This window comes from Phasianus colchicus, chromosome 5, assembly GCF_987193195.1.
Source record: "Phasianus colchicus chromosome 5, bPhaCol1.hap1.1, whole genome shotgun sequence".
Taxonomy (NCBI): Eukaryota; Metazoa; Chordata; class Aves; order Galliformes; family Phasianidae; genus Phasianus; species Phasianus colchicus.
Window position 1 is genome coordinate 12,151,943 of NC_143440.1, and position 13,799 is coordinate 12,165,741.

General features: G+C 39.9%; 1 protein-coding gene and 1 long non-coding RNA gene across 2 annotated transcripts in view; both read right to left on the reverse strand.

Moving 5' to 3' along the window:
• Positions 1-502: 502 nt before the first annotated feature.
• On the reverse strand, positions 503-13,433 carry LOC149917746 (uncharacterized). The gene is made up of 5 exons (XR_016467237.1): positions 12,538-13,433; positions 12,392-12,408; positions 10,595-10,663; positions 4,069-4,200; positions 503-1,193 (listed from the first exon to the last, which is right to left on the reverse strand). It is a non-coding gene; the product is annotated as an uncharacterized LOC149917746 (long non-coding RNA).
• A 143-nt stretch (positions 13,434-13,576) lies between these two features.
• The window catches only part of SOX6 (SRY-box transcription factor 6), a 411,364-nt gene continuing 411,141 nt past the window's right edge, over positions 13,577-13,799 (reverse strand). Inside the window, exon 19 of the mRNA XM_090140518.1 lies at positions 13,577-13,738. The gene's annotated coding sequence lies outside the window, so the exon portion shown is untranslated. The remainder of the gene's footprint in view (positions 13,739-13,799) is intronic.

Genomic DNA, 13,799 nt, shown 5'->3' on the forward strand with positions numbered 1-13,799 from the left:
CAGTTTTGATTTTAAATAATCCTGAAACTGAAGACTCTTCAGGCAGTATTTTGGTTTGGACTGCTTTACTGCCCAGAAAGAAACATGTAATGTAATTAGAAAGTAAATTCACCTTCAGCAGAAGGTTACTACACGTTTTGTCCTTAGACTATAAAGAAACGCAGCCATAGCTGTAGCTTTCATAGCATTCCTTTATGATCTTCCTCCTCCCCACCACGGTCTTCAGCCTATATGCCACGAATACACAAGATGAATTCATAGTGTTGTTATTTATGGTTCAGATTCTAGAACTGCTGCAGTCAGTGGAAACACTGTATGTTGTCTATAGGGAAGTTTTGCAGAACACACAGTATTTATCAGAGCATAAATCTTACTGACAGAGGTACCTGTTTTTATATCATTCTTATCCCACACTTCCTTTTGGATACCCTCCTCCTCTCCCCCTCCCCCCCCCCACACACAGGAAAAGAAAAATAAGTATGCATCTCAACCTCCCAGATGCTCAGCTGTTTCTTGGCAGGACTGGATGCCATTCCCATCCCAGCAAACCTAGAGCTATTAATAGTCAAATTTTTGGCCCTGCAACTTCTGCAACACTGAGAAAAAAAAATACAGTATTAGACTATCACAGTTGCAGACAAAGTACAGAGATCAACACTTACAGCACACACGTAGCAACAACAATGAAGAACATGATCTTTTTAATTTCCCAGAAAGACTCATCACAAAGAAAAACAAGTAAATACCAAACAGCATTTAATTTTGATCATTGACATTTCATCTTACAGCTCCTCCACAACAAATAGATATAAACAAACAAAAGAAATCCCAACTGCTGCAAAGTTACTTCTTTAAAACTGTACCAAAAAAAAAAAAAGAACTGTTCACCCATTTCAAGTCACATACCTAAAAACCAAGCACAGTGAAAGGAAGCATGCTAGCATCAAGTCAGACTCGCTGCTGGCAAGTGATGTCAGTGGAAACAGAGAGTACAGTGCTTCATAGTTTAGGAGTCAGGATTTCAGCACCAAACCTGGAAATCCAGAGATTAATTTTCAGGCTGAATACTTTCTATTACTGCTTGCCAGACAGGGATTCTGAACCAAGCACATTCTGGAAATAGTTCAAAAAGTGTATTTAGAAGTTCCATGTTAGTCCATTAATGACTACAGATCCTCCTCTGATATAAGCTCCTGTAGGAAAAAAAAAAAAAAGGTTTGGATATCCTTACACCATTTTACTCTAACCGTTTGGCCCCTTCTGACAGTTAAGTGGCACTGTCCCTGTCAATCACTACTGTATATCTATGCAAATATTTCTGCCCCATCTTCAAAGTATCCCGGCCTTTCATATTTCAAAAACACTATTTTAAATATTTTGGTTTGAAAGAGAGTAGTGTCATATTTTTAGCATCTGTATTTTAATTAAAAGTATTTTCTTATTGAACACTAATTAGAGTAGCAAATTACTTTAAACAGCGTTCGCTTTCTAAAGCATTCCACTGATCACTTCCTGGTATGGTAAAGGCTAAGATGCTAAGTTTTCATTTTATGAATTAAAGCAGGAAAACTTGTGAAAAGACTTAAAGTGTATTTAATGTTATAGCAAGGCAATTAGGAAAACACATTAGATAAATATTAAATGTCTTAGAGAATTCAAAGCACCACTGTCCACAGCATTCCTAATTCAAGACTCAAAACATGTTAACACTAAAAGTTCTAGCACCACAGCAAAGCAAAATATACCTGTTAGTACTCAACAAGACAAGCATATCACTAGCTATGAATAAAGATATTAATGAGTTTTAGCATAAACAGTTGCATGCATTTGTTAGGTTGGCTTTTTTGTGGTTGTAGTTTTTTTTTTTTTTAACTCAGATCCACTTTACACCATCCTTCTTTCAAACTCGCAGCAATGCAACTTTGGAAAGAGTTGTTTTGTTCTTTTAGTCTGACTGAGAGGATTTTGCATACATTTTCAGTCACGCTGTATGTTAAAGAAAACTATAAAAAAAATCAGTGTAATACTATTATTCAAAGTATAGTACTTCACCTATTTTGAACATTGTCAGCTATTCTTTATCCATTCCTGAAACTATAGACATCAAGACAGCAAGTACAAAGGCTGCTCCAAAAATAATGCCTCCTATTTTATTACACTGGCCCACAACATCAGAGGACATTGGTGGTATGACAGCAGAAGTTGGACCTTCCCAACAATATTCTATTATGCTTTGTTGCTGTGTGACAGATCACAGCAAAAAGGCAGGCTCACAAAATGGTGTCTGCTATAGGAGTGCAGATGAAGCAGAGGTGTGTCTTTGAATTCCTCCACGTGGAAAAAACAGTTGGAATATCACAAAGTTTGCGCTGGGTGGGTGCCACGAATGCTCACAGAGGAACAGAAAGATCACCATATGTAAGTTTGTTAGGACCTACTGCAACCAATACGAGGCTGACAGTTTCCTGGGTTGCATCATTACAAATGAGAAGATGTGGCGTTATCACTACAAGCTCAGTCAAAACAGCAACCCATAGAATGGCAATATATGAATTCCCCAGCAAAGAAAAAGTTCAAGATGCAGCCCTCAGTAGGTAAAGTACGTTGTCTTTTCGGATAGGAAAAAAAGATGAACCTTCTGGATTCTCCGGAGCCCAGACAAACTATCAGCTCAGATCACTACATCACAACACTGACTAAGCTGAAGACTCAAACTTCTAGAGTGGGTCAGGATAGAGAAGAATGCAACCTTTCTCCCACAGCACAATAACACCAGGTCCCATATCCATTTGAAGACCACAGAGCACATTTCCAGTCTTGTCTGAACTCTCTAATGACATCCACCATATAGTCCAGATTTGGCACCTTCTGACTTCTATCTGTTCAGGCTAGTAAAAGATGGACTGCATGGGCAACGTTTTCCTAGCAGTTATGCTCTTATATCAGCTGTGAAACAGTGAGTCACCTCTGCCAGTGCAGATTTTTACGAGAGTGGCATGCATGGTCTTGTTCATCACTGGTGAAAATGCATAGATATGGTGGTGATTGTGTTAAAAACAGCTTAGTTTTTTAACTAAGCCCTCTGTTGTATGAGATAGTGTTATTGTGCTCTTTGTATGTGTTGTAGTTTCCATGGAAATAAATGGGAGGCATTACTTTCACAATGACCTACCTATCTTACCGTCTTCAATAGAGCTATTAACCTGTCAGCCACCTCTCTCTCTATTGTGTATCATAGCTGCAGAACTGGATTTTACATAGATAATACAAGATCATTTGACAGTTAATTCTGAAAGAACAATGAAAGCTTAACGTACATTCTGAACATACAATGTATTCTTATTATATTGCTATTAATATCCTTTGCCTTGGTTTCCATGACATAGAATAATAGAATGGCTTGGATTGGAAGGGACCTTAAGAATCATCAGGTTTCAACCGCTCCACAACAGGCTTTAGAAAACATGGCAATGTTCAGCAAGTTGCTCGTCAACACTGCAATTTGCATGTTCCCGGCAAGATCTGCTGTTCCTCTAGGCAACGTAGAGATTAGACTAGTCAAGAGTTACAAGTTATTCTGAACTCCCCTGTTCTGAACACAGTCCAAAGTAGTATGTAGAAGGCCTACCAGCAAATACAAATGCTACGCTCTGAGCTCAACATAAAATTCTTTATATACTGGCATGGCTTGAGATATACTGGCATTAACTACAAGATATGGTTTAGCACTTGTGGTAGCAATGGTAATAGGAGGACAGTTGGACTAGATGATCTTGTAGGTCCTTTCCAACCTTGTGATTCTATGACTCTATGAAAATGACAATACCAAACCTTCAGTTAAGTGCAAGTAATATTTGTTAAGTATATTTTCAAAACACATTAATATTGTTATTTAAATAGCATTTCTACAGCAACATTCCAGCATCATATTAAAGAACTTGACTTTCCAAGAAGCCATGAAAAGGGAAATTATAAATTCATTCTGTTAACCCCACATCAGGGGTAAAGGTAACTTTACTCAGGTGAGCCATTCTCTATACCTGAGGAAGAAACTCAACTGTTACTTACGAGATCCTACTTATGATCTTCATTACAAATTTATTTTTCCCCACTTGTTCCCTTGCCTACAATCTTCAGTGGCACACAGACACCCATCCTGTTCATTGTTTCACAACGGTGGCTCAAGTCCATTCCTGCAATCTAATTCACAAAAGATTCCTAAGGGATTCAAATCAGTCCCATTATAATTTTCCTAAGAGAGGAAGAGGTAGAAGGGGAAATAAATAAATCGATCCAGGCCATGTGAAAACTCAACAAATCTGATGTCCAGCCTTGATTCCTCTACTCTCCTAGGCTCACTCAGGACTGACAGACCAAGAAACACCTAGATGCATTTCCTGTTTCAGTTCAACCTCATCTCTCCCTCAGCTAAGAAGCCAATACAATGGTCAACATTACGATTCATATAATTTCCCAATTTTTTTTCTGCACAGCAGTAACACAGAAGTCATGCATAGGCATAAGAAGATAAATACCCAATATCAATGAGCAGTGTCTAAACATGGTTATTGCTTTTGGTACAGCAAAACTGAGGAAAGTTGAGGGAGGAGCAGCTGGGAAAATCAGAAGCACAGGCTGATGACAACAGAACATTGCTGTGCAGTTCATGTACGTCCAAGATGTTTCAGATGTTTCTGCTCCCACAGGTACATTCCCTCCTATTCAGAGAAATAACTGCAGTACCACAGAATCCACCATGTGGTGTCTGTTAGCAAATGTTGACTTTTTCATGGTGACTGGTGTAGGTACATCTAGATTGTGTATTTAAACATCACAGTTTTGTTTTCATTTCTTGCAAGAAACATTCAACTGAGGTTAATGTTTTATATCAACAGAGTAAAAATAGCTAATTCTGGGCCCAAAGGTCATACACATCAGCACAACTTGAGTTCTGAAGTGCTTTTAACCTTGATTTTTCCCTGTAAGCCAAGGCCTTTAAAATATACAACACGTTTAACCCAGTCTCCCAAGCATCAGGAAAAAAAAATACATTTTTATTGTCTTTGAAAGATCATAATAATTTGACAATCTAAGGGGCCTGGCTGCATTTTAGACAATACATGTCAGGAAATACCTACGACAGCTACAGTTCTCTTTGCAGTACAGAACACAAATCAGAAATATCAGTGCAGACCAAAAGACACCTTCCCCTTCTGATTCATTAGATTTTTGGCACCCCAGTTAAGTTCTGACAAGCTAGTATTCCAGGCACAGTAAAATATTGTTGTTCCACTAGGCTTACTCCAATGTTTAGTCATAAGATCCATACAGTAATAACAGAACAGTGGCCTATCTTGACCAACAGTACATTAGTAATTATCTGCAGCACAAACACCTACCACTTTATACTAACATTTTGGCAGTTAATCTAAACATAGCACTTAAGGCTACATCATAATTTTGAGATCTAACTGGGTCATTTTCCTTCCAGCTGGCACCAGTAAAAAGCATTTTATAACAAAAAAGTAAATTAAACTTTTTTACGAGGGGTTTTTTTCATTCTTTAATGGCAGGAGCACAAGTATGATTTCAAGCACACACGACACATTTTTCAAGGCCTGTTCGTGGTGATGCTAGCTGGGTGAATTACAATAAGATTTATTGTGCAGTGGTGTATGTCTAATTTTCCATCTACTGCTGGGAGCTTCAGTTGGCGGGAACTAACAGAGACGCCCATTATGCACAGCCTGGTTTAACTGTGGTTTTGGTGCAAACTCTCAGGGACAGGAACTTACTGCACATGCTGGCAAGAGGACAGGGAGAGAGCTGATGAAAAGAACAAAGAAGGACTTTTTAAATGACTTCTTAAATGTTTGGTATCCCATCCCTTCTCCAAATTGTTTTTGCGGCAACGGGGAGGGTGGAGAAGGGAGAAGTCCCAGCAGACTTCCCTGTAAAAAATTGGGTCAAAGTCAATGGATATAAAACAAGGCAGCTAACGATTTCTCATTATTGTAGCAAGTTTCCCTGCTGACAGGATTCAAAATGAACAGAAGCTCACTGGAACGGAGTTCTCAATACTTTACTTCTGTACTCCTCATCTTTTTTTTTTTTTTTTTTTTAATATACTGGAAACACAAGTCCCTTTCTACACAGCCATCTAGAGACTTCTTTCCCTTACCTTCCTCTGGCTTTCTCAGATGTCCTACACACTCCCAGCTAAACTGACTTGACATCCCATGCCAAGTGAAGGTGGGGAGAAAAAATAACAGCATGAAGGGATGAGGAACAGGGAAAGCAGAAGAGACACAACAAGGAAAACCAAAAGCCTGAAAGGATGAGAGAGAAGAGCAAAACTGTGGAGCTCAGGGTTGCCAACAAGAGCCAAATGCAGAATATGAACAGTTGGCAGGGAAGGGGAGAAAGCTTGAGGACAGGAAAAGGTTAGAAAGAAAAACAAAGAAGTGGGAGTGGAAAAACAAGATGAATAATACAGCGGGAGGGTGCATTAACAGAGTAAATAACTTATTCAGAGTAGAGCTGGGTTCTGTCTTGCTGAGATGCAAAGCACAACATCATTTGAACACACTGAGCTCTCCATCCCAGAGATGTGACTGTGGATCTCATCTGCAGCTACATCTCCCTGACAAGCTGCCTTCAGGGAGGGGAAGAGAGCACACCATACAACGTGCCATGCTGTGCTTCTGATGTGCCTGAGCAATGGGGAAATTGTTTAATTTGCCCACAGCTGACGATCAGAAAAGGAATTTCTTAAAAACAAAAAGAAAAAAGTAAAAACTCAAAAATACACAAAGTCCATAAACTTTTCTGATGTTCTTCTCAATGATTTGCAAACATTCATACATCCAAATAAACATTATGCTTCCAGTTCGTAATACAAAGTGACGGCCTAAGAATGGTATCTCTTTCTATCTTTTTTCCTCTGTATTAGGTGCCATTTAATGTCCTCATAACATCTACTTCAACTGTCAAATTTGATGTCATCTTTCCCAATCTCTCAGAGCTCCAATTCCCTGTCTACAACCCACAGTGTAGTTCCACAGCCACACACGGGATGGCAGTGTTAAAAATCAGTCAGCACACATCAAACCTTCCCTCCACCCTGACTCTGAAGGTAGTAGATTAAAGGACACAGTATATTTTCATTCCCCAGAATTGTTTTTATCCACCACAAACTGACATCACTTATTTTTATATCTGGTTACTCAGTTATATTTTTACTTTGTATCAGCCATGGAAAACCAGTGCCTGTAAATGTATTAGTGCTACATTATGATTTTTGGAAGGTTTGGCAGCAGAGAGGAGCAGCAAGCAACTGGGTGCGGTATTACAATGTGCAATGTGGTATTTCATTCTCTCTAGAGATCTGTAATTTTATGCATGTTGAAAAAAATGTTAAGGAAACTTAATGTACAGAACATAAGGAACCAATTTTCTTCTTTAAGGAGGAAAAAAAAGAAAACAAAAAAAAAAACACCTTTGGGCTATACACATTAAAAACCATCAGTCCAAATGGAACCATTCAGCAAGCCAGGGTGGAGAACAGAGAGGGCAGGAAGAGTTGAAAAAGTAACCATTAATTTTGTCTGCTTTTTTTTTTTTTTGTAGCCACATCTCTTAATCATCACTCAATTAATTAACATTCTGTAATTGTACGTCAGTGGGACTATAAATTCTGCATATGGGCAATAGCAGGTGGAGACTCCTTTCTTTGTACCACAGTGACTCAGAATAGAGGACACTGCAAAAGCTTCAATTGCTGTTAAACAAACACAGACAGAACAAGGTCCAAAAAGCCTGATAAAGCACAGTTAGAGTTCAGCTAAATCCCATTCTCAAAAAGCAAGCTTTCTTCAAATACCAGCTATAAGACCCTTGCCAAAAAGACCTTTCTGATCTCTAATCAAGCATCAGCTCAACCACATGCAGGGGAGCAAGAATTACTCCACACTGTCATGCAGCAAACAACACAGTATTGTACAGCATAGCACTGTTCTGTGTCCCGACGTAGAAGCACTGCTCCAGAAATAGCAAATCATATACCTGTAGGTGCTATTTAAAAACAAAACTCACGCATACGCTTTCAAGGATCATAAGTACAACACAGACATTGTGTGGACTGTAGCCTGGAACAGCATATTATGTAAAACAGTGCCAGACAGGCTTCTCAGCACTTATACTCAAAAGCATGTACTAGACATAGCACATCCTTGATGCCAGTGCCTCCCTTAGCCAACAGGAAAGGGCACAAAATTCAGCACAGTAGAAAATAGTTATTAATGTTTGTCCATTGACAGCAGGAGCCTGGAGCTGCACACTCTCCACTCTTTCTGTATACCTTCATCTAGTCTTATGTAAGAGTAATGATAATTGCAATCCTCTTTTCCACTTATTTCTCAGCTTAGGAAGCCTTGAAATTATGCCTGAGCAACAGACTAATCATGTATTGCTGTAGTTGCCACTAGAACAGAATTGCTTTAATATTTCCTTCCAGCTAACTGGGTGGGTGAACTCTTGTTTCCTTCTATATGTGAAAAAAAAAAAAAACACATGCAAAAAAAAACCCCAAACTTCCTCTGAGAAGAAATGAAAGATTATGAGAAATATTTGGCACAAGACACAGTGAGGAAGACATGATCTATCTCAAGCATCCTATACATTCGCATCACATAAACCAGAACACAAGCTGAGGTAACCTCAGGTAGCAGTCGTTTGCTTCTTTTAATTTCTTATGGAAGGTTCAATAGAAGGAAACCAGGACAGATGCCTTACCGTGACAATGGCATGAGGAAATCTGGTTGCACTTGTGTCTGTGTTGTCACAGGCGGTGTTGACGTAGCCCTACATAGACCAGAAGAGCTGGATAAGTGGGCAGCAGACACTGCACACTAATTAAGTAACTGCACAGCACGTATAACAGGTCAGAATCAACAGTTTGGGATGTAGTTCCTCTTCAAGAAATCCACTGAATTCTACTGGAAGGCTTGCAGTGATTTTGGCATGCTTGCAATTAGTGGCCCTGGCTTCATTTTCTAGCCATGAAAAAGAGAACCACCAGCAGCTGCACACAGAGAGCAGCGCAAACCACAAGTTTCCTCGACAGTATTCACAATGCACGTGAACAAATTAAAGTCCATTCTCCAACTAACATCATACACAATTTTTAAAAGCAAGTTTTCAAAGGCCATTAGTCACTAAGCTCCATCCAACACTCATCTTTGTGCTGGAAAACCTCCAAATCAAGTTTCCCAAGTTTGATTAGGAGTTGTGCTGATGTTCATCACCTCGTATCACAGTAGAACTACTGACTTCACATTTAAAATCATGGGAGTATTAAGCCAGTCGGTTCAACTCCAAATTACTTTGAGCTGCTTCAAGGCTTTGAAGAAGTCCTACTTTCACCTTTATTTCTAGTACTTAAAGAGTAACTGAAGAAACAGATTTCATGCTCCACCACTAAGAAAGCAGAACAAGACAACCAAATTAACCCGTTTACTGAGGAAAAGGACTTTAATTACCAGACTGACAGAATATAAAAAGCACATCACTTCTTTCTTTACGCAAAGCATGCACAACAAACAGAACAAACTGAGGACAGAGAACTACAGGATGCCACAGGCTTTGGGAACAGCAGTGTGTACTGCTTGTATTACAGCCCTGTAAATGTAAGCTCTCCTCCACACAAACAAAAGCCTCAGTTCTCCCCTTGCTTCTTTTATAGAAGAAATGTAGTAATTAACATCTGTGTGTAAGCTTCTGACATGGACAAGCCTTCCAACAAGAAAGGTTCTTTGCTAAACAAAGATTTGAGACACATACGGCAACCTTTCAGTTCCCAGGGTGCTTTCATCCTCACTCACCTCCACATCCAAGCAGTACATACACAGATTTAGGGGGAAAGGTGGATCTCATTCATGCAAAGCTCTTGGTCAGCGTACCAGACCAAGGACAGCTTGAGCTTACCTGCATTTTATAGCACAACTAGGGCTGTAGTGCCATTCCTAACATTAAGAAACAAACCCCAGTCACAGCAGGATAAAATCAAGACTGTGTGCTGCTTGCCATCAGTGCTGAAGCAAACCTCACCATTCTTCACCACATGAAGAACTATGCAGGTGCTCAGGCTCTGCTTTACACACATCCTGCTTTGGTGAGAGCCGAAGTGCTAGATGCTCCCAGGCCACTGCTGCAGCAAGGAGCCCTAACTTTCCAGTCACATTTTTCACATTGAAAATCTAGGACTGGGAGAGAGGAAAGAACAGTAAAAAGCCCTAAGAATTCCCACCTTGACCATAACAAGAGGTGGAGCGTTTAACAGATGGGAGGGGAAGAGTAGCAATGTTCTCATTCAGATGCACCTCAAGCCACATTATCTACTGATTTGCTGGCACTTTGTCTTTAAAGAAACTGTAAAAGGTATCACAGGCAAAAGTGACATTTTATGAAAAAGAAGAAAGAGAGAAAGAGTCCCCAGTTCTGGTATTCTGTCACATTTCACCGTAGCGTACAGCATCAACTCATTGATATACTAATTATCCACCAGAAGTTTTTGCTTTTGCAGCGTAGCAATTACCAGGCTTACGGCGACACTCTCACGTCGTCAGGCAGTCCCAGACCTCAGTATGCAGTGCAGTTTGGTGCTCTGTGACAGGAGGCAGAAATGCCGCAAGTAAAGGAAAGGCACTCCCAGAAGTTGAGAACTGAATGTGTTTGTTGTTCGTTTTCCAAAACCGTCAAATATCTTAAGGCTGGGATTTTCAAAGGGGCCTAAGAGAGCTAGATACTTCTAAACCTATTGCATTTCAGTGGCATTTGAATAACTCTATTTCTAAGTCTGCCCTGAAAGAGAGTTAAAGGAGGGGTTTTCATTTTAATTTACCATTCTCAAGCTTGCGCCCTACACAAACCCTTCATTCAGTGCCTTCCAGGGGCACCAGAAATTTACCAGTGTGGCAGCTCTTGTAGAATTTATCTTATGAGTTTTTCAGTGTTGTTTTTCCATTTATAACATAACTTACTATCTTCCTTCTTGCGTTAGGAATTTAAAAAGCAAGCATAAGAAAGAAAACATTATTCAGAAATACAGGCAGATGAAGTTTCTGAATAATGAGGTAAAAATCCCAACATCCATTAGCCTAACAAGAACCCCATGTGCAGTTGAAAACAAACAAACAAACAAAAGCGTGAGAAATCAGGCATCTGCTCCCAACAGCAACAGAAGCTATGAACAAGCTTGTACCGAGACAGATTCATTTTGGGTGCCAACATTATATTAATTTCATTAAAAATGGAAAAGCAGAAACCCTTCTGCCTTCTTCATTTAGCTCATAACCACTTTTTTCCTATTTTTTTCTAGAAAATGAGTGTTTTTCCATTTAAAAGGTGAGAGCCACTCTGTAGTTACAAGTGGCACTTTTTGACTTTCTTAATACAACCCTGTGGCTACAATTAACACACCGAATAAATAACAGATCAAATTAAGATCTGATCCTGTTTTACTTATAGGTGCAATCCTTACACTAAATTGTAAGTTAAGCTGTCGGGAAGTAAATGAGAGATAGAAAGGACGATTGATGATGCCTGGATTTTAAGTATTCAGACATTAAAAAGAAGCATATGAGAAAAGGGAGGCAAATATCAAGACAAAGTTTCAAATTTTTTAGATGCTTTAGTGATTATAAAATCCCAAATATAGCTGAGCCGCATGTTTTTCACAAAGCTTTGAGAAAAGGTAGCAAATTTTTAATTTCTCTGTAGAAGCCACTGAATGTTTGCTTTTATGCATCACATGGGAATAAAATTCTCAAAAGAGAAAAAGAACAAGATTTTTTTCTTCTCATTATTTCAGAGTGCTTTAAGTTCATTTCAGAAAGCCATTGTCTTTGAAGTTTGGGGAATAAGGGAATGGCAGACTGCTTCCACGCATGGTCTTATTGTTGTGGAAATCTACCATTTCATCCCCTTTAAAACTGAATAAATAACTGCATCAATTTGAAGTCCTTCACAACCTGCGATTCTTGGGGGCATCTTAAGACTGTGTACTGTCTGATCTACTTAGTTTGCAATTCAATCACAAATACTGCACAGTATAAAAATCAAAATATAGTAAAATAAACGTGTACCGTCTTTAAGCATGATCAGTCTAAGAATTTTGAAGGAGGAATTAAATCAGGGAAGGAGGCTTTGTTAATCACTAACTCGGGCACATACTATCTAATACATATCATAAAAAATACTGTACACTCACTGCCCACCACCAAATCAACTGCCCACTTTCCAGGATGCCACAGTGTCATCAGAAGAAGGAACCTGTTGTTTAAGGAAAAGAAGGAAAGGAACCCAACCAATTCGATAATTTAAAATAACTTACTGCTTACGTACTGTGAGCTGGTGACCAAACAATGTGGTTTTGCAACCCAACGCCATCATGCAAATTATCAGAAGAAAGAATTAGTAGGATCTTGCACATTCTTCATCACAGTAGTGTCTTCTAAACTCCCTGCTTAGGGTGCTTACCAAAGATACTCAGTTGCACAACAACTCCACTTGCCTCTTATTTTCACCATTAAACTCCTGAGAATTCAGCAAGAATATACTTCAATCTTCCCTATTTCCTCCCACACTGTGAGAAAAGGTGATCTCTCACTTAACTCTGGCCTCTCTGCCTAACCAAGTGTGTGCCACGAGGGCAGAAATTTATGCCAGGTGGGAACACTTGGCCCATTATAGGCCTTTCTGCTACAGCCCTGAGCACAGCCCCACAGGTGTCCTTCAGCAGCATCATGGGGTCCTGGCGAAGGGGGCACACACTTAATGTAGATTGCTCAGCAACAACAGCTGAGGGAAAATGGAGACTGGGTCAAAATTTAAAGCGCTAAGCTGAGATGTACCAAGTTTTGTTCACACTTTGTGGCAACTGAATGATGCCAGGAGGAACAATTAAGCTTTCCTGTGGCCATCTTAACATCTTTTGGAAGGCACTCCAGGTTGCAGCTGTGTGGTGAGAGCCATGCTAGGGCCCAGCAGCCACTCCTCCCTTGCCTCAGTCAGGTAGCAGCTTGCTGGTGCCAACACACCCACCACACAAATCCCCTCAAACAACAAGGCTTGCTCAAGCAAGGCTGGAGGTGTTGGGAATGCACTGCAGGACATGGCAGTGCAGTTATGGAAGTGTGTGGCACCTTGGGTGATAGAGGGGCCATCACCTTGCAAGCCATCTGCTGTTCCTGCAGCTGCTGTAACCTGTTGCTGCTTGAGTATCTGCATTTTTCGGCTGTAGGAAAGTCATGTACACAAATCAAAGTATTCTTAGTGGAGAAGCCATACAGACAGGGCCATACACAGAGATATTCCCTCTATTTCCTTCCAACCATATTGCAGCTGTTAATACTAAAAGTCTGATGGGCTCTCTGGTCACGCTGCTGGAAAAAGGCAGCTGCATGTAGGGGCTTTTCCAGGAGCCTGTTTTCTTGCACAACCCCTCAGTGTGTGTCAGAAGTGCCTTACACGGTGTAAGGGTGTGCTATGGGCTGCTTCAGCACTTACCCTTTGGTTTTCTGGCAGCTGCAGCTATTCTGGGGGAGCTGGGTGAAGTCTTCCATCAAGGATGCTGTTCCTGATGTTTTAACAAAATCTGTTTCATTGTGATTGAGTAATTTGGTCATTAAGATCGTTGATCTCCACATTTTCTGCGTTAAGCATGTTGTTTTAACTAGATCTTGCAAAAAAAAAAAAAAAAAAAAAAAAAGAGCAATTTAGCATCCTGAATATTTTAGCCA